Genomic DNA, 24,602 nt, shown 5'->3' on the forward strand with positions numbered 1-24,602 from the left:
AAATATAAGTAACTTTGTTTCAGTTAGAAACTATGGAAAGGGGGAAAGGGGGCAACTAGTTGGCTCAGTAGATAGAGCACTGGCCCTGGAGTCAGGAGGACCTGAGTTCAAATGCAGCCTCAGACACTTAACAGTTACCTAGCTGGGTGACCTTAGGTAAGTCACATTAACCCCATTGCCTTGAATTAAAAAAAAAAACTACAGAAAGAAAGGGGTTGGGGTTTTTTTGATTTAGTTTTTAAATGGGTTAAAAAAAAGAAAGGAATATGTGACTTAAAGTTTAAGATTTGGATTGATTTAATCTAAATTGTAGTCCTGGAAGGAAAAAAGAACAGGACTACCTGAATGAAGAAATTTAGAGTTTAAGCTATACAATCACTTTTATATAGAAAACTATATATATATATATATATATATTATATGCATGCATATAAGTTGAGTTTCTGTGTAAGGTAATCTGACAACACTGAATTAAAGAGTTTTCAAGTATCTTTTAATGATATTGTAACACTGAGAAACATTGCTCAATAATTCTATCTATTATGATTGTCAGTAAGGATAAAATCTCTTATGTATTTATGAAGATTTTGTGATTGTCCTTTTAACATCAAGATGTTTCGTGTTTTTCAAAAGAGAAACTCTTAGAAAAAGGATTTTGTCAAAGTTATTTTTTCTGATTTGTACAAAGCCCACTAAATTTTCAAAGCTATTAGCCAATCTCTTGCAACAATCTGATGCTACTGCTTGCAGCCATGATAGAAAAGGTTTTATTTTCCAGGTTTCTTTTTGTGAATTATTTTGTCATTGGGTTAATATTTACAGCACTTAAATTACTGTAATATTTGCAAGTAGAAAACTTCTTGTCGTTTGAGCTAGATTTGTTGCCAGTGTATGGCGTAAGAGCTATGTTGGTAGTTTGAAATTCTCATGGATAAGATTAAAGTCCTGGAGAATATCATTTTATTTTTGAAAATGATATGAGTGTGTTTGGGTAAGAGTGAATAAACTTAGGAAACAAAATGTAGAATCCATTAAACTGAGAAGATAAGTTTTCAGTGTAGGAATATGCTTAGTAAAGGGTAATGATTCATGTCATCTTATTTGGAATCTAATGTATGTTCTTGGTTACATCTGGATTTTGGTACATCTGTAGAGCTACGTGCAAATTATTTGAACATTACCTAATGTTGTTCTAATTGTGTGTTTTTCTTTAGGTTTTTTTTTTTTTTTGCAAAGCAAATGGGGTTAAGTGGCTTGCCCAAGGCCACCCAGCTAGGTAATTGTTAAGTGTCTGAGACTGGATTTGAACTCAAGTACTCCTGACTCCAGGGCAGGTGCTCTATCCACTGTGCCACATAGCCACCCCTGTTCTAATTGTTTTAAAAGGATTCTGGAAGCAATGATTTATTGCTCAAATTTATTTGAACATGGCTAATATAATTTGTGGTCCTCTCTTGTTGTGGCAATGTGATATTATAATTGGTGTTTGATCTCTGTGAGCTGAACTCACCTGAATTTCTGATTAATTGGAATTTGCTATTTAAGACCTTATAGGGCTGTTCAATTGACATTCTTTTGTCTGACTTCAGATATGATCCGCCCAGGAATTACTATTGGGTCAATGTTGTTTTGATGCCTGCCACTTTATGGGGGTTGGATTAGGACACTGCAAGTGACAGGCTCATTAGCACCAGATTATCTCGAGGCATTTGACCAGCCACATGAGCTCTGCCTAGAAACTGACAACTAAATAAATGATAGCATTTCCCCCCTTTTTATGTCCCTGATCTTTATGGTAAATTTCTATAATCATATCAGGCGATGAATGTTAAAATCAAGTGCTAAAATTTATGCCATTTTCTAACAACCTACTAGGCTAGTATTTAGCTTTGACATCTGATGTCAGTCATGTGTTGTTATCATCTATGTTAAAATATTTTGAAGAGAAAAATATATCATTCAGGTAAATATTTTTGATTTATTTTAAATACTAACAATACTAGCAAAATCACTCTTTGTTCTAAAGGGATGATCAAATATACATGCTACAAGCTCAAAATTAATTTAGTAGATTTTTAAAGAATTCACCTTTGCAGTGGAGTTCTCATTTTTATGAAAGTTTAGAATCCACCGAATAGGGAAATTGAATCAATAAATGAATAAGAAAATGTGGAAAAGAAAACTAATTCAATTCTGGAAATTTTCCATTTGTAAATAAGGTCAATATGGGACAATTGGCAAATCAAAGAGGTTCCGAAATATGAGTTTAGATCTATTTAAAATTTTAAATTGAGATATTTCTTTTTTACTGAAAGAAAGACATCTACAAGTGATCTGAAGGTACTTGGAAAAGCCTGGTCATTGACAGACTCCAGAAATACAGAAATGGACCAGAAGTTGATGTTCTTGTTTACATTCTTCTGTCTTGATTGGTATGGATTATTTCATCAAAGGGGCCTGCCCCCTTTGGATCTCAGCTTTCCTCTCGATTCTGTGAATGTATTGTCCATCCTTATGCTCCTCACCCTATGGATGAACCACATGTTTGATGCATGCCCATTCTTCTAGTGACCCTAGGTGATGAAGAGAAGCTATCTCTCTCTCCAATATGACCCTCATCTCTTTTCTGCACCTCTTCAGTTGATCTAAAACTGTGATCAAAATGGGAGATGATGTTAAGCATAATAATTTTGGAAAACTATAATTCTGGTTAAAAAATTAATTTTTTTAAAATTTTTTGCAAGGCAATGGGGATTAGTGGCTTGCCCAAGGCCACACAGCTAGCTAATTCTTAAGTGTCTGAGGCTGGATTTAAACTCAGGTACTCCTGACTCCAGGGCCGGTGCTCTATCCTATGCCACCTAGATGCCCCCCCCAAAATTAATTCTTTTAGAAAATGTTCAATCTTCAGATATCCAGTTAGTATGGAATTAAGGCTCCTAGTATCTTTTCTTTTTTTAAAATTACATATTCAGGAAGACAATGATCAGGATGGTGGGAGACTTGTCCTGACAGTCGAGAAAACAAGAGAGCAGTTAGGATTGTTCAAGGATGATCGTGTTTGAGGAGCAGTTTGGGCAATTGTACTGTGCAACTTTCATGATCCAATCACAAAAGGAGGTTATTGATTTTCTCTTTTCTTGAATTCCGTGTAAAAAATCAACTCTTTCCAGTTGAAGGTTTGGCCATTTTTCTTAATGGCCTCCACCTTAAGGTTTAGAATTAAGATCTTAGAGAATACAACCTAAAAATCTCTAACCTATATTTTCTGTCATTTTAGTTTAACCCTATATTTTTAGGGCTTTTACACATTTAGGGTTGATAACACTTACCAAATGTAATAATCCAACATAAACCTGAGAGTTTCTAATTGTATTTTTTCCTAAATTGTTAATTTGCTATAGGCAAAGAGGGGCTTCTATTTCTTCTCTCTCCTTACTTGTTCCTTTACAGAGTTGTATCTCTCTTCTTTGTTCTGCCGATCCTTTCAATTCAATCTCTGCTTCTCCTTGAGTATAACAGCTAGAAAAATCTTCTAAAATTATCACATCTAATCCTTTCATTTCAGAGCTAAGGAAATCTAGCCATTAAGTGATTCACCCAAAGTCACAGTCCCTATGACTTTTTCATCTGTTCTTCAATTTCATTTTCATTCTTGAGCTTGATTCCAGGGTTGGAAACTTGAAAAAAGTTGCAAATATTAGTTGCAGAACTGTTTTTCAGTGACAAATCAAACATATCCTCAGTCCTGTCATGAAAATCTCCCAGTGTTTCTGTCTCTCCCTCTCCCTTCCAACACTAGCTCAGGGTCCAGCCATCTATGCACCAGATCAAATGATTGCTATAAGTGACCTTGGGAGACCAAAGGGCTCAAAAAGTAAATTGAGGTCCACTGGAATGGAAGCTGAAAATAGGAGTTGAACATAGGAGTCATCCTTAGTCTTTAATATAAACTATCTCTTTCTTGTTCTCAGCATAAAGGAGGTAATGATGGGACCCCAACTTTCTCTATTCTGTGTTTGAGATCCCACCCCCCTCTTTTCTCTGACTTCATTTTAGCTCCAAACTTATCATTTGGAAAAACTTGTTTGGAAACTTGTTAACAAGCCCCGTGCATCTTGTAATAAACATTTTCATTCTGTCTGATGGCCCCTCAGGTTTTCTCTTGAGGGTAGATAGATGCCCCCTAACTATATCCTTGCATCCTGCCTGCAGTTCCCTCAAGCCTCTTAAGTCCAAAGCCCCCCAACCACATCCTTGGCATGGGAAACACTTTTTGTTTACCCCCATCTTATTTAAGGACCCTATCCCAAACCCTCAGGGTTAATGCCCTTCCTAGCCTAGCCAGTAGAGCTTCAGTGTCTAGCCTACTTCTAACCCTCATGGTTAGTGTCCCCTCTAACTCCCTTGGCCTCAACTCCCTGAAATAAAACTTGTCAACCCTAAAACATTTAAAATGCAAGGTCAAAATAATGACAGAAAGTATGGATTAGACATTTTAAAGTTTTATTCTCTAAGTTCTTACCTCTAACCTATAGGTGGAGGCCATTAAGAAAATGACCATCCTTGAATTGGAAAAGGGTGATTTTTATACAGAAACAGAGATTAGGGAAAATTATTAACCTCCTTTTGTGGTTTGATTATGAAAGTTGTACAATATTACATTGCCCAAACTACTTCTTAAAGATCATCATCCTTTTTAAAAATTTTTTTATTTATTTAAGGCCATGGGGTTAAGTGACTTGCCCAAGCGGACACAGCTGAGCAATTATTAAGTGTTTGAGGCTGCATTTGAACTCAGGTCCTCCTGACTCCAAAACCAGTGCTCTATCCACTGCCCTACCTAGCTACCCCAAGACTATCAACCTTGTACAAAGCTCTCTGGATCTTCTAATGTCTCTTTTCCGGAAGGACAAGCATCCCCCCGCCCCCATTCCAACAAGGGTCTTCCTAAGTATCTAATTATTAAGGGAGTAGATACCCAGGAGTCTCAAGTTCCTATAGTTTGGCAGCATACATGATATGAAGGCTAAGTACTCTCTGAAGAAAAGAATCTTTTACCAGGATTTTAGTTTTGAGAATCTTATACTCTGACAAATTTTCCTTGAGTGAGAAGTCTGAGTCTGTGAACTCCTTTCTCAAGGTGCCTCTGCTCCACCTCCTCCATCAGTAACAGCACTGGTCCTACCTGTCTGATGTATAAATTGGGAAATTTGCCCTCCCTCATTCCTAAGACCTTTGAAGGTGGTTGCTAAGTTTATCTACTGGTTTTCTAATATTCTGTTTCCTCTCTTGCCCCCACTCCCATCTAACATGTGAAGATTTTATTTTTCTTATTACTGTCAAAAGTGACTGATTTTAAACTTATAATCGCTGTAACTGGAAATTCCCCCACTTCAGAAAGTAGTGTTTTTTTAAGAACACTGAAATTAGGGAACAGTGAGGGGTCCAGTCAGAGACACCAGAGTACCTCCTGGTGCTTGGAGATGACTCCCTAAATTGAATACCAAAACAAGGGCTTGCCTCCTCCTCCTCTCAGAAGCCCCTGTAGTCCAGATTGTTCTGGAAAGCCTTCTAGAAACCCAAGAGATGACATTGGTCTACTGGTGGATCTAACTGCCACAAGTCTCTCCTCACTCTGGTCCCACCTTTCCTATTCTTAAACTTTATTTCCCTTCCACCACCCCACCTGCCTCCTTGGATCCAGGGTCTTTGACCTCCTCAAAGGAAACACCTCATCTCCCCAAGAACAGAATGTTCTGCCTCTTCATCTACATCTCCTGATTTCCAAAACAACAGCCAGGCAAACTGGGAAACCATGTCAATGCTCTAACCCTTGTTGCCTGGACCAATTCAATCTTGGGGACAGTTTCTCTGCTTTTTTTTTGGAAAATCTAGCCCATCCTACATGAAAGGGAGCCAAACAGGCATTGCCCTGAACACACTTATGACCTTTCATCCCTCCCTGCATGTGTCCTGTGTACAGGACAGCCTTCTGGATCTCTTTGTACTGAGGCCTGACCCTGGGCAGGGAGCAGCAAAGGGCCAGGAGCCTTTCCTGGGTAGCAACTGAGGTGGGATAGGAGGAGGTCACCCTCCAAAGGATCTTTCCTTGTGTGTTGGGGGGGTCATAGGAGGGAGAGGCATCCCCACAGGCTGTTTCCTTCAGGGTCCCTAGAGGCTTGGGGGCTGATTGTAGGAAGTCAGGAGATATTTCTTAATTACCTATTGGCAGTGTCCATGTGGCAGGGACTGAATGGTGGGGACAGAAATACAAATAAAAACATATAGTTCCGGCCGGCTAGGTGGTGTAGTGGATAAAGCACAGGCCTTGGAGTCAGGAGTACCTGGGTTCAAATCCGGTCTCAGACACTTAATAATTACCTAGCTGTGTGGCCTTGGACAAGCCACTTAACCCCATTTGCCTTGGAAAAAAACCTAACCCCCCCCCCAAAAAAAACCCATATAGTTCTCCCCAAGTGGTTTACAGCATCATGGGAGTAGATATTCTGCAAAAGGACATAACCGGGCTGTGAATGGAAGGAAGGGCAGAGGGGAAGGTGGCCAGGGAGGGGCAGGATGGAGAGGGATTAAGGTCTTCACTCACTAGGGCAGAGTAATCTATTTTACCCTAGAGGAAAATAGAGGAAGGGGCACTGGGGAGGGGAGGGGGCTGTAGGTGAGGATAGTTAGACAGAACTCACTTTTCAGGAGGGACAGGGAGACGGGAGAGAGGGAATAGAATAAACGGGAATGGGGGGAAGGATGGAGGGCAATAGTTAGCAATCGAACTATGAGAAAAAATATGGAAGCAAAATTTTCTGATGGAATTACTATAAAGAATGCGACCCCCCACAGCCAGAGCTGATGGTGTCAGAATGCACCCCGAAGCTCCCTGTTCTTTTCTCACTTTATTTTTCTTGAGGTCTCTGTGTGTGTGTGTGTGGGGAGGGGGGTTATGTTTCCTTTTACGAGGGGACTACTGTAGTGATGTGTGTCCTGGCTGCCCTTTTGCACCCACACCCACTCCCACTGGGGGGGCGGAGACTGGGCTCCTCTTTGGCTCTGAATCAGACTGGGCGCCCCAGATCTGGGTGTTTCTGAAGCTAGGATGGGAGGGAGGGCGGCTCCGGCCCCGCCCCGGGTCCCAGGCCGCTCCCGGACAAAGCCAGAAAGATGAAGGGACAGAAGCCGGGGGTTATCAGTATCACTTCAGCGCCTGTTGATGGACCCCATTCTGCCCGGTTACCAGTGACGTATACAGCTGTTTCCTATTGGGCGGCAGAGACTCGGCGCAGCCAATCAGAAGTTACGGATGGGTGGTAGCCGGGCTTGTGTTTTTCTAGGATGCTGACAGAGCACCTTGGAGCCTGGAGTCGGTCCTGCTCTTTCTCCTCCTGTTGGGGGCCCTGGGGCTGCCTGTGACCCGGGCAGGTGAGGACACCGGGGAGTCATCAGAGGGGGGGGTCCCAGAAAACTCTTCCAGCCCCGGCCCAGGGAGGGTTTCCCGGAACTGGCCCCTTAGTCTCAAGGTGGGGTTGGGGGGGGGCTGGAAGGGAGAAGGAGGAAAGGAACCTGGGGGAGGAGAGCATTAGTAGGGGTGTGAGGACAGGGGGCCTTGAGATGGAGGTGCCAGGAGAGTGGATGGGGGCATCAAGGAGGAGCGGAGCTGCCTGGGGGCGCTCTCTGGACCCCAAATCCCACATCCAAGAGCAGGGCGAGAACCCGGAGCAGCTCTGATAGAGGAGTGGGAGGGCAGTGAGGGGCTGGTGAGGACTCCCGATTCGGGGGGTCGCTGAGGGGGAGGAGTGTGAGCCCCAGGAATAGGACCTAGAGGTGGGGGGGCGAGGACTAAGAGGGGCGTATTTTTTATATCAACGCGGTAGAATGGGGAGAATCACGAGCGCCCTCTCAGTGCCCCCAACAGCCTCGGGGGCGGCGGGATTTGGAATCCGGGGGTCCTACAAGGATCACCATCCCCCCTTCCCCGCCCCGAGCTTGGCCGCAGACTCCGGGGTCGGGTGGAAGAACTCGGAGCTGTACGGGGAGAAGCTGGGGGCCCTGCGCCGGGATCTCAACCTTAGCCGGGGCGGTGCGTGATGGGGACCCAAGGGGGGAGGAGTGGCCATGGGGTCATCTCCCGTCACCCCCGGCCACGCTGACCTCGGGCTGGGGGCCGGGGTGCAGGCGTCCACACTCTCCAGTTCCTGCACGGCTGCGAGGTCTCCCCCGACGGCCGCCTGCAGCGCGGCTTTTACCAAGACGCCTACGACAGACAGGAAGACGTTGCCTCGGATGTCAAGACCTGGACGTGGACCTGGACAGTGTTCGTGCCCCAGGTGGAGATCTCCAAGCACTCGTGGGAGGAGGAGAGCGAAGCTGAGAGGAGGCTCAGTCTGCAGGAGGAGTGTGTTCAGTGGCTGCACAACTACCTGGAGATGGGGAAGGAGGCGCTGACCAGGACAGGTACCGCCAGCCCTGCCCCAGTGTGCTCTGCATTCAAGGCCCCCACCGACCCTTCTCTCCCACCCCAGCAGCCTCAGCCCCAACGCAGACCTCCAGGGAAACCCTGGTACTTTAGGGTCTGGATGGCTGCTGGTTTCACCTCACCCCATCTAGTCTTGTGACCTTGGAGGGGAGGGCAAAGGGAGAGTCTGACGGTACCTCTGACCTTTGCCCCCAGACCCTCCTTCTGTCCGAGTGACCCTCAGTGACACTGCCCACCATGGGAAGGTCACCCTGACCTGCCGGGCCCAGGACTTTTACCCTGCAAAGATCTCTCTGACTTGGCTGAGGGATGAGGAGGAACAGCTCCAGGACACGGAATTCATTGAGACCAGGCCTGGGGGAGACGGAACCTTCCAGAAGTGGGCAGCTGTGGGGGTGACCCCAGGCCAGGAAGGGAGATACACCTGCCAAGTACAACATAAGGGACTGGCTGAGCCCCTCACCCTGAAATGGGAAAACAATAGTGAGTGGAAACTGGGATGAAGAGCAGAGGGAGGTGGAGTGACTGGGGGGAGTTGGGGAAGGGCTGAGGGACTCTCAGGTCACTCTCAACTCTCAGTTCCATTTTAGAGACATCATCTTCATCCACCTGGACCATCCTGGGGGTTACAGTTGGGGTCTTCCTCCTCCTCCTCGCTGTTGCTGTAGTTGTATTCTGGAGGAAAAAGAACTCAGGTGGGCAGGTCTGGGGGGGGTGGTCACCAGGGAGTGGGCACCATGGAGATTTTGGCTCCCCCTAGCCTGGCAGCTTGTCCTGTCTCTAAGTCCTTTCTCTATTTTAGGGACTGTTAGGTCTAAGATGCTAGATGAACAGATCTGTGAATAGAATATTCTTTTTCTGGGGGACACCCTGCAGATCTCACAGGATGGCTGAGATTGGAGGTGGGAAGGGAAGAGGGGAATTGCTTCAGCCGCACATCAGAAATGAATATGGGGATTTCTGCCAAAGGACCTGAGTATCCCCCAGTGGGGAATTGTAGACCAGCCTAGAAAACCCATGGATGTGGGGAATGGTCCATTTCTGGCCCCTCTTTACTTTTCTTTTTTATTGACATTTTATTTTTCCAAATATATGTTATGAAAGTTTTTCAACATTTTTCAACATAGGTATCTTTTTAAGTTACAAAATTTCCTTCCTCCCTCCCTTCCCACCCCCTTCCCCTCAGGGGCAAACAATGAGGTTAATATTAACAATATTGTGCACACATATTTGTGTTAAACATGTTTACAGATTAGTCATTTTTAGTATGAAGAAGTAGGATTATGGGAAAGTCATACATAAGAGAAATTTTTAATAAAGTGTTCATGAGATTTGGAAGGGTTTTGTTTTAGTTTTGGGGTTTTTTGTTTTGTTTTGTTTTTCTTCCTCTGGATGGAAACAGCATTCTTCATAGCCATTCTAATAGGGTTGTTGCAGCTCTCTGGACTGCAGGGAAGAGCTGCTTCCATCAGGGTTGTCCATTTTACAATGCTGTTAATGTGTACAATGTTCTCTTGGTTCTGCTCCCTTCACTCAGCATCAGACCCTGCAATTCCTTCCATGCTTTTCTAGATTCTGACCATTTATGGTTTCTTATAGAACGGTAGTATTCCATAATATTCATATACCACAACTTGTTTTGCAATTCCCCAATGGATGGGCATCCCCTCAATTTCCAATTCTTTGCCACTATAAAGAGAGCTGCTATGAATATTTTGGAACATGTGGAACTTTTCCCATTTTTTATGATTTCTTCTGGGTATAGGTCTAGAATTGGAATTGCTGGGACAGAGGATATGAACATTTTATTGCTCTTTGGACAGAGTTCCATATCGCTCCCCAGAATGGTTGGATCCCTTCACAACTCCACCCTCAATGCATCAATGTTCCAATCTTCCCACAACCTCTCCAACATTGATTTTCCCTTTTTGACATCTTAGCCAATCTGATAGATGTGAGGTGGTACCTCATAGTTATTTTAATTTGCATTTCTTTACTCAATAATATTTGGACCATTCTTTCATCTGATTATATATAGCTTTAATTTCTTCATTTGAAAACTATCTATTCATAACCTTTGACTTTATCAATTGGTGAATGACTTATAACCTTATAAATCTGATGAAATTCTCTATATTTTAGAAATGAGACTTTATCAGAACTCCTAGTTTTGAAGATTGCTTCCCAACTTTCTGCTTTCCTTCTAATTTTGACAACATTGATTTTATTAGTGCAAAACCTTTTAAATTTAATAGTCAAAATCATTCATTTTACAGTTGTTTGGTCACAAATTTGTCCCCTTTCCATAGATTTGATAGAGTATTTCTTAATTTCTTAATTTCTATTAATTTATCTATGGTTTTGCCCTTTATGTTTAAATCCTGTACCCATTTTGACTTTATTTTGGTATAGGATGTGAGATGTGGGTTTATGCCTAGTTTTTGCCATACTATTTTCCAGTTTTCCCAACATTTGTCAAATAGTGAGATCTTATCCCAGAAGCTGATGTCTTTGTGTTTGTCAAACAGTACCTTGCTATAGTCATTTACTGCTGTTTCTTTTGAACCTATCCCAATCCACTGATCCATGACGCTATTTCTTAACCAGTACCAGGCAGTTTTGATGACTGCTGCTTTATAGTGTAGTTTTGGATGTGGTAGAGTTAAGCCACTTTACATTTTTTCCCATCAGTTCCCTTGTTGGTCTTGATATTTTGTTGCTCCAGATGAATTTTGTTACTATTTTTCCTATTATGGTAAGATAGTTATTTGGTAGTTTGGTGGGTATGGCACTGAATAAGTAATTTAATTTGGGTAGAATGATCATTTTCATTGTATTAGCTTGATCAAACCATGAGCAATTGACATTTTCCAGGTATTTAGATCTGACTTTATTTAGATAAGAAGTGCTTTATAATCGTCTTCAAACAGTTCTTGGGTTTGTCTTAGGAGGTAGATTCCCAAGTATTCAATGTTGTCTACAGTTACTTTAAATAGAATTTCTCTTTCTGTTTCTTGCTCTTGGACTTCGTTGTTCATATATAGAAATATTGATGATTTATGTGGGTTTATTTTATATCTTGCGGTTTTGCTGAATTTGTTAATTGTTTCAAGGAGTTTTTTAGATGATTTTTCTCGGGTTCTCTAAGTATAACATCATATCATCTGCAAAAGGCGAAAGCTCTGCTTCCTCATCGCCAATTCTGATTCCTTCAATTTCTTTTTCTTCTCTTATTACTAAAGCTAACATTTCTAATACTGTATTAAGTAGTAATAGTAATAATGGGCATCTTTGTTTCATCCCTGATCTTAGTGGAAATGCTCCTACTTTATCCTCATTGAATATAATATTTCTTGATGGCTTTAGATAGATACTACTTACTATTTATACTCCATTTATTCCTACACTTTCTAGTTTTTTTAAACAGGAATGGATGATGTATTTTATCAAAGGCATTTTTTCAGCATCTATTGAGATAATCATAACATTCCTGTTGATTTTGCTATAGATATGTTCAATTATGTTAAATATTTTCCTAATATTAAATCATCCCTACCTGACTGGTATAAATCCAACCCAATCATGCTTTATTATCCTATTAATAACTTGATGTAGTCTCATTGCTAAAATTTTATTTAAGATTTTTGCATCTATGTTCATTAGGGAGATTGAATTTCCTTTGTCTATTTTGATTCTTCCTGGTAAACATATCAGTGCAATTTGGGTGTTATAACAGGAATTTGGCAGAACTCCTTCATCTATTTTTAAAAATATTTTATATAGAATAGGAAATAATTGTTCTTTAAATGTTTGGTAGAATTCACTTATAAATCCATTGGATCTGAAAACTTTTTCTTAGGGAGTTTATTTATGGTTCCTTCAATTTCTTTTTTTCTGAAATTGGATTATTTAAGTATCTTATTTCCTTTTCTGTTAATCTTAGTAGATCATATTTTTGTAAATATTCATCCATTTCATTCATGATATCAAATTTATTGGCATATAGCTTGACAAAGTAGCTCTGAATTCTCTCTTTTTTCTGCCTCATTGGTAATTAGTTCATCATTTTTAATTTTGATAATGGTTATTTGGTATCATCTTTGTGTTTTTTGGCTTCTTCATAAAACCAACTCTTAGTTTTATTTATTAGATCAATGGTTTTCTAGCTTTCCATTTTTATTAATCTCTTCCTTGATTTTCAGAATTTCTAATTTGGTATTTAATTGGGGATCTTTAATTTATTCTTTTTCTAACTTCTATAGTTGCATACCCAATTCATTGATCCCCTTTTTCTCTATTTTATTTATATAGCCATTTAGAGATATAAAGTTTCTCCTCAAAATTGCTTTGGCTGCCTCCCAAAAATTTTGGTATGGTGTCTCATTATCATTTTCTTGAATATAATTATTGATTGTTTCTATGATTTGCTGGTTTGACCCACTCATTATTTAAAATTTAGTTATTTGGTTTACAATTAGTTTTTGGTTTATCTTTCACTGACCCTTTATTACGTGTAATTGTTATTGTATCATGGTCTGAGAAGTATTCATTTATTATTTATGCCTTTCTGTGTTTGATTATAAGGTTTTTATTCTCTAGTACATGGTTAATTTTTGTATAGGTGCCATATATTGCCCAGAAAAAGCTATATTCTTTTCTATACCCTTTAAGTTTTCTCCAGAGGTCTATCATATATAACTTTTCTAAAATTTCATTCACCTATTTAACTTCTTTCTTGTTTATTTTGTATTTAGATTTATCTAGTTCTGAGAGAGGGAGGTTGAGGTCTCTCATTATTAAAGTTTTGCTGTTTCATTATTCACTCAACTTTCCTGTAGGAATTTGGATGCTATACCACTAGGTGCATACATGTTTAATAATGATATAACTTCATTACTTATGGTGCCTTTTTAGAAGGCACCTATGTTGCCCTTTTAGAAGATGTAGTTTCCTTCCTTATCCCTTTTAATGTGATTGATATTTGCTTTTCCTTTATCTGAGATCAGTATTGCTAACCCTGATTTTTTTTACTTCAGCTGTAGCATAATATATTTTTCGCCATCCTTTTTCCTTTACCCTTTGTGTATTTGTCTTCTTCAAATGTGTTTCTTGAAAACAACATTGTAGGAGTCTGCTTTTTAATCCCTTCTGCTATCCATTTAAATTTTATGAGACAGTTCATCCTATTCATATTTACAGTTAAGATTCCTAATTCTATATTTCCCTCCAAGTTTTCTTTCCCCATTTATATTTTTCTCTTTCTTTTTCTCTTATTCCCCCTCACCAAAGTTTTATTCCCTTTCTCTTTTAACTTTTATTTTGAAATTTAACTTTCAGTTTATTTTCACTTATACCTCTGACTTCTCTTTTATCAGTCTCTTTTCCCCTTATCTTTCTCCCCCCCCTTCTTCTAAAGTAGGATAGATTTTTAAACCCAAATGGGAATGTATCTTATTCCCTCTCTGGGCCAAATCAATTGTATAGCATTTACTCAGTGTTCACACCCTTCCTTCTTTCCCTCTAAAATTATAAATCTTTGTACCTCTTCACCTGGTGTAGTTTATCACTTAGGTACTATTAATCAGATATCATCAATAACACCTTAATGCATTGATTGCTTGATAAGCTCAAAGTGCTATTAAGGTACCATCACAGATTGATTGATTGATTGATTGATTGTTTGATAAGCAGCATTCCTCAAAGTCACTAAGTACCCTCCCCTCTTCTGTCTCATTAGAAGTTCACTTTTCAAGAGTTATCAAGTTTTTTTTTTTTTTTTACCTTACCCCCATTTTCAAATACACTGTAAGGACAAACAATCCTCAAAGTATCATCCAAAGCCAAATCATTTCATGAATTATTTGTACCTCTCCCCCCAAGCATGCTTTCTCACACACTCCCCCCCCCCCCAGGGTACTTAACCCCTTGTTAAGTAAAGTATGGGATTAAGAATAACCTTGACTTAATTAACTATAAGAATTTCAAAATGCTCTAGGTATTGGAGGTTCTGGAGCTCTCACTTCAGGACTTAAGTGAGACTTAATAAGATTGTAAATTATGGGAGACACTGTCAGGACTACCCAGCTTATGATGCCCCATCAGAGTAAGTGCTAAGATTTTTTCCGCACAGCAAATTTAAAGTAGGTCAGAGGATACTGAGACACTTAAGTTTAGAATAAACACTGCTTTTCAGCAGGGCTTTTTGTCTCAAACATTTGGACCTTTTTAATGGAGAGACAAGACCAAACATACCCAAATCCTCTAACTCCAATCTCTTCAATTATATTTGACCCTTTAATTAACCTAAGGGAAGTACAGTTTTTTGGTTTACAAAATATTTTTTAAAGATCTTCTATGAACTTTTAGATTTGAGTCCAATTCATAGATTCTTTTGAAACTTCCCTTCAGAGTAATTTTTCACTGATTTCTTCTTCCAATGTGGGATTGTTATCATCTTTATCTGCAAGCTAGTTTTCCATAGTGAGCTCTCTTTTAGCTTTTTTGTTTATCTTTTCTGTTTGAACTCTACTCCTAGGGTATAGGGATTATAGATCCAAGGTTTTTGTGCTGGGATTGGAGTCTGATGCCTGCCTCGTGGTTGGCCAAGATATTGTCTCTACAGCCCAGGCCTTGCCTTTGCAGAGGTTTATTTCCCCCTTTATGTTTAGGTTCTGACTATGCAGTGGTTTGTTCCCAACCCAGTCCTGTCTTTTACCCTGATTTGTTTGGGGTTGGGACCCTCTTTGCTGGCTTGCTATCTAGCTTCCAGGATGTCTGCTGTTGTCAAGCTGTCAGGACCTGGACTGCACCTCCTATGGGCTTTCCCACTCTCCCACCTCCTGGGCTTTACTTCCCCTTCCCCCCCACCAAAGACAGACCTTCACTGAAGATCCTACATGGTGTCTACCATTGAAAACTTCTTTGGATCTTCTCTTTTTTCTTGGTGAGATCTGTAGTTTTAATGTCAGTATAAAGGCTTCATTTATCTTTGGTAGGGAAAAGCTCTGGGAGCATTTTAGGTCCACGCCACCATCTTGGCTGTGTCCTGGAAGTCACTTTGGTGCCTCTTTTCTTTCTTCCTCTTGGATCTACATGCTGGACTGGAGGGGAAGCCTGGGAGTACAGTTGTCTTTGCTATATCTCCAAGACAAATAAGGGAACTTCTGAGACCTTAATATAGTCTTCTCTCCTGTATCCCTTACTGGAAATGCCTTTTCTTTTTCAGGTAGAGGAGAGGTCTGTGGTCAGGCTGCAGGTAAGTGAAGGGGTGACGTGGAGGGGACAAGCCATGGTAACTTTGGGACACTGTAAAGAAGAAAGCAGAGGAGAGCCCCCCTCCCTAGGAGCCTTTCTTGGGTTCTCTTCCCTTCCCATCCCCTGGTTCTGGAAAGTTTGTCCCTGACTGGGGTGTTTTCCTCTTTTGTCTACAGACAATGACCGTGCCCAGGGGACAGATGTCCCTCTCCAGTCATTGGTGAGACTTGGGTCCCCAAATGAGAGAGGAGCTAACATAAAACATAGTGGGAGGGTCTGTGAGTGTTTGGGGTGAGGATTGGAAGGGAAGTGAGGCAGGTCCTTCAGAATGATGACATGTTTGAAGGCAGAGGTGATTTTGAGGATCTCCCCAATCTGTTTTTTCTTCCTTCACTTGAGAGAATTTCCTGTTACAAACCTGAGAAAGAAATTGAAGCTCCAATTCCTGCTTGTTCTGGTGGACCTTTGGCTTCTATCCCCGACCTTGGCCCCTGTTAGGAGTTGATATCATGAGAAGCACAAGAATTGGATTTTTTTGAGTGAGGGAGTGCTAAGTCTCTAGCCTCACTTTTTCCTCCAGAACCAGATGTATTCAGTGGCCAGATCTGAAGAACTAGAAGACTACAGATGTCCCAGGATGGGAGGTGATCAGAGTGAAGTGACTTGCCCTCTGGATAAGGGACAGACAGGACCATAAAAATCTGGGTTGGATCCCTACTCAATGCCAGTCTTCTCCAACTTGCTCGCCCAGTGAGCCCTGCTTGACTACTCTTCTATGTCTCTCTTTACCTACCATTTTCTTGTAACTTTTTAAAATAAATTTTTATTTTCTTTACACCCTTGGTTTCCTGAGTCTGTATAATAATTCCTCATAGGCAGAACTGAACTAAAGTAGCCAATGTCTACAATGGGTCCCTAGCACCCAGGTTCATCCTCAGCGCTGACTTCCAAGAGTCTAAATTTTCTCCATTTTGTTGTCATTTCCTCCATCCTTGTGTGTATGTATGTGTGTGTGTGTGTGTGTGTGTGTGTGTGTGTCCCTACTTTTCCTTTATTGTAGGAATCTTCCCAAGGGCTTCCTTGGATGGCCATTTCCCTAGGGTTGACCTTGTCCCCTTTTAAAGTATCCCAGGATGGGAGCTTCTTTTCCCTCAATGGCTTGCCAGAAGCAGGTCAAATATCTTTCTTTTGCTATCTCTGATGCATAATGAGTTCATTGAAATAGGAGATATCTCTATTAGAAATGGAGTTACTTTTTTGACACTGAGCTCTAACCTCTGGGAGCCTAGAGGTTGACTTTCCCAGTTCTTAACAAGTACACCTGTCTCTGTGCAGGAGGGGCAGCTTCAGGAGGTTCCTCCTTGGAGGAACTGAGTGACCAACCTTTGTGGACCTTGTTATAGTGTAATTGCATCCTCAAGAAGGCTTTGGAACCAGAATAAAGTGTAGTTGGGGGAATATTTAACAAAGAAATGGAAATACAATAAAGCAGATGATAGTTCATTTGAAAAGTAAGTCAACATGTGGACAGACTTCAGAGATCCTTAAGTACATATTAATGGTTCCCATTTCTAGGTGGGTTTAGCTAGGTGAGGCTACAGTGGAAAGAGTGCAGGACCCAGAGTCAGGAGGACTCAGCTTTCTTAGTTCAAATATGGCCTCAGACACTTATTAGAATTGTGATCCTGGCACAGTGGATAGAGCACTGGCCCTTGAGTCAGGAGTACTTTAGCTCAAATCCAGCCTCATATACTTAATAATTACCTAGCTGTGTGACCTTGGACAAGTCACTTAACCCATTGCCTTGCAAAAACAAAAAAAAATTGTGATCCTGGGCAGGTAATTTAACCTTTTCAGTATGCTCAGCTATAAAATAAGCTGGAGAAGGAAATGGCAAAGCACTCCAGTATCATTGCCAAGAAAGCCTTAAATGGTGCCCCAAATAGCCAGAAAGGACTGGAAAATGACTGAATAACAACAAAATATCTATGCTGTTATTATTATGATGATGATGATTTTTATTATTTTGGTTTCCTACTCAGCATCTTAAACTCACTCAATGCATTTCCTTGTTTCCCTGTTGAACTAAATGTATTTCCACTCCAAAACTTTTGTTAGATCAGCTAAGAGTACTATTCATGAGCTGTTGCTTCTTCTCAAACCATCTCCATATTTCTATAATAAATTGAGTTTGGTGGCAATAGATATTGAATTTTACCTTCCTTTTTGATGCTCAGGGCCAGCAATGTGGACTAATCAATGTTTGTGGATTAAGGGACTGACTGGTCCAGGACTGGACCCAAGTCCAGCTTCCATCTCAGTCTCTCTATTCTGGTCTCTCTCCTAGCTGCCAAAGGCATATTCCAGTCTCAGTTGCATTTCTGTCTCTTTCTTGCATGTAATCACTTAAGTAATCACCTTGGTAAGATTCCAACATAGGTGGAACCAGACCAGACCCAATACTGAAGACCACAGAGACTTCAACTAGACTCTTGAAGGATCTCCTTCAAGGAGACACCTGGGAATCTCTACCCTACCACTCCCTAAAGTGAAAACAATTTTAAACATTCATTTTTGGGTAAGATTTGAATTTCTACAAGTTATTGCCTTCCTTCCCTCTTCCATTCCCCTGAAATCAAATAACTATGATAATCATATTTCCATATTAGTCATGTGGAAAAAAGAAGCAGAACAAAAGGGAAAAACATGAGAGGGGAAAAAACATAAAACAAAGTCTAAAAATTTAAAATACTATGTTTTGCAATTAGCAATTTTAGCAAATTGGCAGGATATAAAATAAACCCTCATAAATCCTCAACTTTTCTATATATGTCTAGCAAGATACATCAGAAAGAACTAGAAAGAGAAATCCCATTCAAAGTAAGCTCAGACAATATAAAATACTTGGGAGTCTATTTGCCAAGGCAGACTCAGAAATTTTTTGAAAACAATTATAAAACACTTCTCACACAAATTAAATCAGATTTAAATAACTGGGCAAATATCAACTGCTCATGGATAGGTAGAGCTAATATAATAAAAATGACAATTCTACCAAAACTAAACTGCCTGTTTAGTGCCCTACCAATTAAAATTCCAAAAAATATTTACTTTAATGAGTTAGAAAAAAATTGTAAGTAAATTCATATGGAGAAATAAAAAGTCAAGAAATTCCAGGAACTTAATGAAAAAAAAAGTGCAAAAGAAGGTGGCTTAGCCCTACCTGATCTGAAATTATATTATAAAGCATCAGTCATCAAAACTGGTATTAGCTAAGAAACAGAGAGGTGGACCAGTGGAATAGACTAGGTGCAAAAGCAGGAGACGATTATAGTAATCTGCTGTTTGATAAATCCAGAGAGTCCGGCCATTGGGATAAAAACTCCCTCTTTGATAAAAACTGCTGGGATAATTGGAAGTTAGTGTGGAATAAACTTAGATTAGACCAACACCTCACACCCTTTACCAAGATAAGATCCAAATGGTTACAGGTCTTAGACATAAAAGCCAATACTATAAGCAAATTAGAAGATCCAGGACTAGTTTACCTGTGAGATCTATGGAAAGGAGAGCAGTTTATGACTAAGGAAGAGTTAGAAAACATCACAATTAGATGATTTTGATTACATTAAAGTAAAAGTCTTTTGCACAGATAAAACCACATAACCAAGATCAAAAGCAATGTAGTAAATTGGGAAACAATCTTTACAACTAACGATTCTGACAAAGGACTCCTTTCTAAAATATACAGAGAACTGAGTCATATTTTTAAAACAAAAAGCCATTTCGCAATTGACAAATGGTCAAAGGATATGCAATTCTACCAAAATTAAACTTCTTGTAACTTTTTAAAATAAATTTTTATCTTCTTTACACCCTTGGTTTCCTGGGTCTGAATAATACCAATCAAAATTCTAAAAAATTACTTTAATGAGTTAGAAAAAGTTGTAAGCAAATTCACATGGAGAAATTAAAAAGTCAAGAATTTCCAGGGATTTAATGAAAAAAAAGTACAAAAGAAGGGGGCTTAGTCCTACCCCCAATCTAAAATTATATTATAAAGCAACAGGCCTCAAAACTGTTTGGTACTGGCTAAGAAATAGTTGTGGATCAGTGGAATAGACTAGGTGCAATAGCAGGAAACGATTCTAGTAATCTGCTGTTTGATAAACCCAAAGAGTCCAGCTATTGAGATAAAAACTCTCTTTGATAAAAACTGCTGGGAAAATTGGAAGTTAGTATAGAAGAAACTTAGGTTAGACCAACACTTCACACCCTTTACCAACATAAGATCCAGGGGGCGGCTAGGTGGCATAGTGGATAAAGAACTGGCCTTGGAGTCAGGAGTACCTGGGTTCAAATCCGGTCTCACACTTAATAATTACCTAGCTGTGTGGTCTTGGGCAAGCCACTTAACCCCATTTGCCTTGCAAAAAGCTAAAAAAAAATAAGATCCAAATGGATACAGGATTTAGACAAAAAAATAATACTACAAGCAAATTAGAAAATCAAGGATTAGTTTGCCTGTCAGATCTATGGAAAGGGGAGCAGTTTATGACTGAGGAAGAGATGGAGAACATCACCAAAAACAAATTAGATGGTTTCGATTACATTAAATTAAAAAGCTTTTGCATGGATAAAACCACTGTAACCAAGATCAAAAGAAATGTAGTAAACTGGGAAACAATCTTTACAACTAGTATTTCTGACAAAGGACTCATTTCTAAAAATATACAGAGAACTGAGTCATATTTTTTTAAAAAAAAGCCATTTTCCAGTTGACAAATGGTCAAAGGATATGCAAAGGCAATTTACAGATGAAGAGATCAAAGCAATCCATAGTCATATGAAAAATTGCTCTAAATCATTACTTATTAGAGAAATGCAAATTAAAGCTTCTCTGAGGTACCACCTCACACATCTCAGACTGGCCAGTATGACCAGAAAGAATTATGATCATTGTTGGAAGGGTTGTGGGAAATCTGGGACACTATTACACTGCTGGTGGAGCTGTGAACTCATCCAACCTTTCTGGAGAGAAATTTGGAACTACGCCCAAAGGGCAACAAAAATGTGCATACCCTTTGATCCATCAATACTGCTACTGGGTCTATACTCTGAAGAGATGATGAAAAAGGGCAAAAACATCACTTGTACACAAATATTCATAGCAGCCCTGTTTGTGGTGGCAAAGAATCGGAAAACAAGTAAATGTCCTTCAATTGGGGAATGGCTTAGCAAACTGTGGTCTATGTATGTCATGGAACACTATTGTTTTATTAGAGACCAGGAGGGATGGGAATTCAGGGAAGCCTGGAGGGATTTGCATGAACTGATGCTGAGTGAGATGAGCAGAACCAGAAAAACACTGTACACCCTCACAGCAACATGGGGGTGATGATCAACCTTGATGGATTTGCTCAATCCATCAGTGCAACAATCAGGGACAATTTGGGGCTCTCTGCAATGGAGAATGTCATCTGTATCCAGAGAAAGAAGCGTCGAGTATCAACAAAGTTCAAGGACTATTCCCTTTAATTTAGGAAAAAAGTCTGATATCTTATTGTCTGATCTTGTTATCTCTTATACTTTTTGTTTCTTCCTTAAGGATATGATTTCTCTCTCATCACACTCAATTTGGAGCAATGTACAACATGGAAACAATGTAAAGACTGAAAAATTGCTTTCTGTGGGGGGTGGGGGAGGGAAGTAAGATGGGAGGAAACTGTAAAACTCAAAATAAATAAAAATCTTTAATTAAAAAAAGAAAAAGAAAAGAAAATAGTATATATCTGTCTACTTTCAGAATCCATAGTTCCTTCTCTGAATATAAATAGTGCTTTCCATCATAAGTCCTTTAGAATGCTCTTTTTTTTATTGTACTGCTAAGATGAGCACTTCCAACACAGTTGATCATCATACAATGAAGCTGTCCTTGTGAACAATGTTCTTCTGGTTCTGCTCACTTTACTTGGCATCAGTTCATGCAAGTGTTTCCAGGCTTTTCTAAAATTCTACCATTGATAGTTTTTTACAAAACAATAGCATTCCATCACATTTATAGAGAAGAACCAGCCATTCTGCAATTGATAGAAATTCCCTCAATTTTTGTCATTACAAAAAAGAACTGCCATAAATATTTTCCCTGTGTGAATTTTTTACTCTTTACTATGATCTCTTTGGGATACAGTTTAGTAGTGGTATTTCTGGATCAAAGGGTAAGATGTTTTATTGCCTTTGAGTATAGTTTCAAATTGCTTTCCTGAAAGGTTGGATCAGTTCATAACTTCACCAACAATGCATTAGTGTCTCATTTTTCCCACATCCCTTCCAAAATTTATTATTTTCCTTTTATGACATACTGACAAAACTGATAGATGTGAGATAGTACCATTGTTATTTTAATTTCTATTTTTAATCAATAATGATTCAGATCATTTTATCTTATGGCTGTAGGTAGCTTTGATTTCTTCATCTGAAAACTGTCTGTTCATATTTTTGATCCTAATGTTTATAGCTAAACCCAAATGTTAACTATTCCTACTCTCACCCTAATCCCAAACTGACATCATTTCCTTTCGTTTCTAACCCTAACCTGAAATCGGACCAGATGCCCATCAACTTTTCCTTTTCATTCATTCAGAAATGCATTAAATCTATTAGTGAGTCATTCTTTGGGATCAAAATGAGGAAAAAGTGCTCTGGGAACCAAGTGAAAAGAAGGCTATGAGCTTACAAGTTACAAAGCACTAGGAAAATATGAATTTTACAGACTTTAACCCTGGAGGCAAATAGGGAGTTATAGAGATCAAGGGCAGTTATCAAAAGACTGGGGTGACCCAGGACAATCTCTCAGGACTGGAGCTGATGGGGGCTCTATAATTATAGTCTAGCTCACCCCTTGTGGAAATGTTAGATATAGCAGCTTGAGTAGCTAATCCAGTTGCTTCCTCAACAACCAACCCTCATCCCAGCCATGTGACCCCTGAAGAACTCTCTGCCTCTGGGTATATGTATAACAATTTAAAGAGTGATAAAGGGACCTCAGAGTTTTCCCAATGCAATTGCCTTGTTTTTCAGATGAAGAAACTAAAGCAAGGAACTCATCAGTGATTTGCCCAAGGTCACACAGGTATAATACAATCAGAACTTGATTTCTACCCTAAGTCTTTTACTTGTCAATTCAGGCAGACAGTCAATAAACCTTTATCTAGCACCTACAGTGGGTCAGACCCTGTGCCAAGTAGCAGTGTTACAAAGAAAGGCAAAACCAGTCCCTGTCCTCAAGGAAATCCTAGTCTGATGGAAGGGCCAAACATGGAAGACACTATGTGCATAGAAGAGAAATACAAAAATCAATGGAAGATCATCTCAGAGGGAAGGCACAAAAGTGGGTGGATGGGATATCAGGAAAGGTCTCTGGCAGAAGATGGATTTAAGCTAGATCTAGACTGAAGGCAGGGAAGGCAGAGAACAGAAGTGCACATTACATACCTGGTAGAAAGTCCAGGAAAAAGTGGAGAGTGGAGAAGTGGGGTCCTGTAGGAAGAACATTTCTAAGTCCCGTGGCCTCCATTAAAAAGTAAGTGGAATGGAGTAAAGAATAAGAAGACTGGCAAAGGTGGAAGGAGTTGTCTTACAAAGAGCTTTAAAGAACAAATGAATTTTCTTTTTATTCCAGGAGAGGATGATGAGACCTTGTAGTCTATTGATTGGGAGGGGGGGGCTTGTTTGTGATAGGATCAGATCTTTAATCTGGGAAGAACCCTTTGGCAGCTGAGTGGAAGTTGGACTGAAGTGAATAGAGACTTAAGGCAGAGAGACCTCCATGGTCCAGGAAATAGAGGAGTTTTCTTCACTCTGTTTTTTCATTGTCTAGATAGATAGAACAATCTCTTTGGAGTAGCCATAGATTTTCCTTCAGAGGCTCTTTTGTGTTGATCTGATCTGTGTGATGTCCTATGGGAATGTGAGGAGTTGGAGAACCTACCATTCAAAGAGGATTATTCTTTTGTTGGATTCAAGGCAAAAACAGATTACATGCTGCTGGCAGATTGGTGCAGCTGAACATGAATAACATTGGACACCCAACGTTCTGCTGTCTGATTTCAGCCTTCTTATTTACTATGACCTTACAGATGATAGTCCATTTCCTTCCCTATAAAAGAATGGGTATAAATGATGTCTAAAACGTTGTGTCTACTTCAGATGACTAAAGATGAAAATATGTTTTTGTTTTATATTTCATTTCAAGGCAGGCCTCTGCACTTCATGGAAAATGTCTCCATTATGTCCATCAAAGAATTTTCTTCTAAATGTGATAACTACTTTGATGAGAGCCTTCAATGACACATTTAATTCTTCTGAATCAGATACTTTTAAAAAATGATTGACAGGAAATATCATGAGCTCTCATATGTTATTCTTTTCAGCCAGTTACCTGAGATATGTGCTTTGATCCTATGTTGTAAAGTCCTGCTCTCTCACCTTTTTTGTTTCTTTTTCTCCCAATTACATGTTAAGGTAGTTTTCAACATTCATCCTTTTGCAAGTTTATGAGTTCCACATTTTTCTACCACCATCCCTTCCCTTCTCTCCCCATGGAAGCTAACAATCTGATATAGATTGTATGGGTACAATTGTATTTAACACATTTCCATACTACTCATGTTGTGAAAGAGGAATTAGAAATTTATGATCTAGACACCATCTCACACCCTTTACCAAAACAAGGTCAAAATGGGTACAGGATTTAATCTTAAGGGCAATACCATAGACCAATTAACAGGTCAAGAAATATTTGTTCTGTCAGATCTAGGGAAAGAGGAGAAATTTTTTTTACCAAACAAGAAATAGAGAG

General features: G+C 39.8%; 1 pseudogene; it reads left to right on the forward strand.

Annotated features, from left to right (window-relative positions):
- Positions 1 to 16,536, forward strand: part of LOC141510076 (BOLA class I histocompatibility antigen, alpha chain BL3-7-like) — a 68,481-nt pseudogene extending 51,945 nt beyond the window's left edge.
- Positions 16,537 to 24,602: the final 8,066 nt, after the last annotated feature.

The sequence above is a fragment of the Macrotis lagotis genome, chromosome 1 (genome assembly GCF_037893015.1).
Source record: "Macrotis lagotis isolate mMagLag1 chromosome 1, bilby.v1.9.chrom.fasta, whole genome shotgun sequence".
In the NCBI taxonomy this organism is placed as follows: domain Eukaryota; kingdom Metazoa; phylum Chordata; class Mammalia; order Peramelemorphia; family Peramelidae; genus Macrotis; species Macrotis lagotis.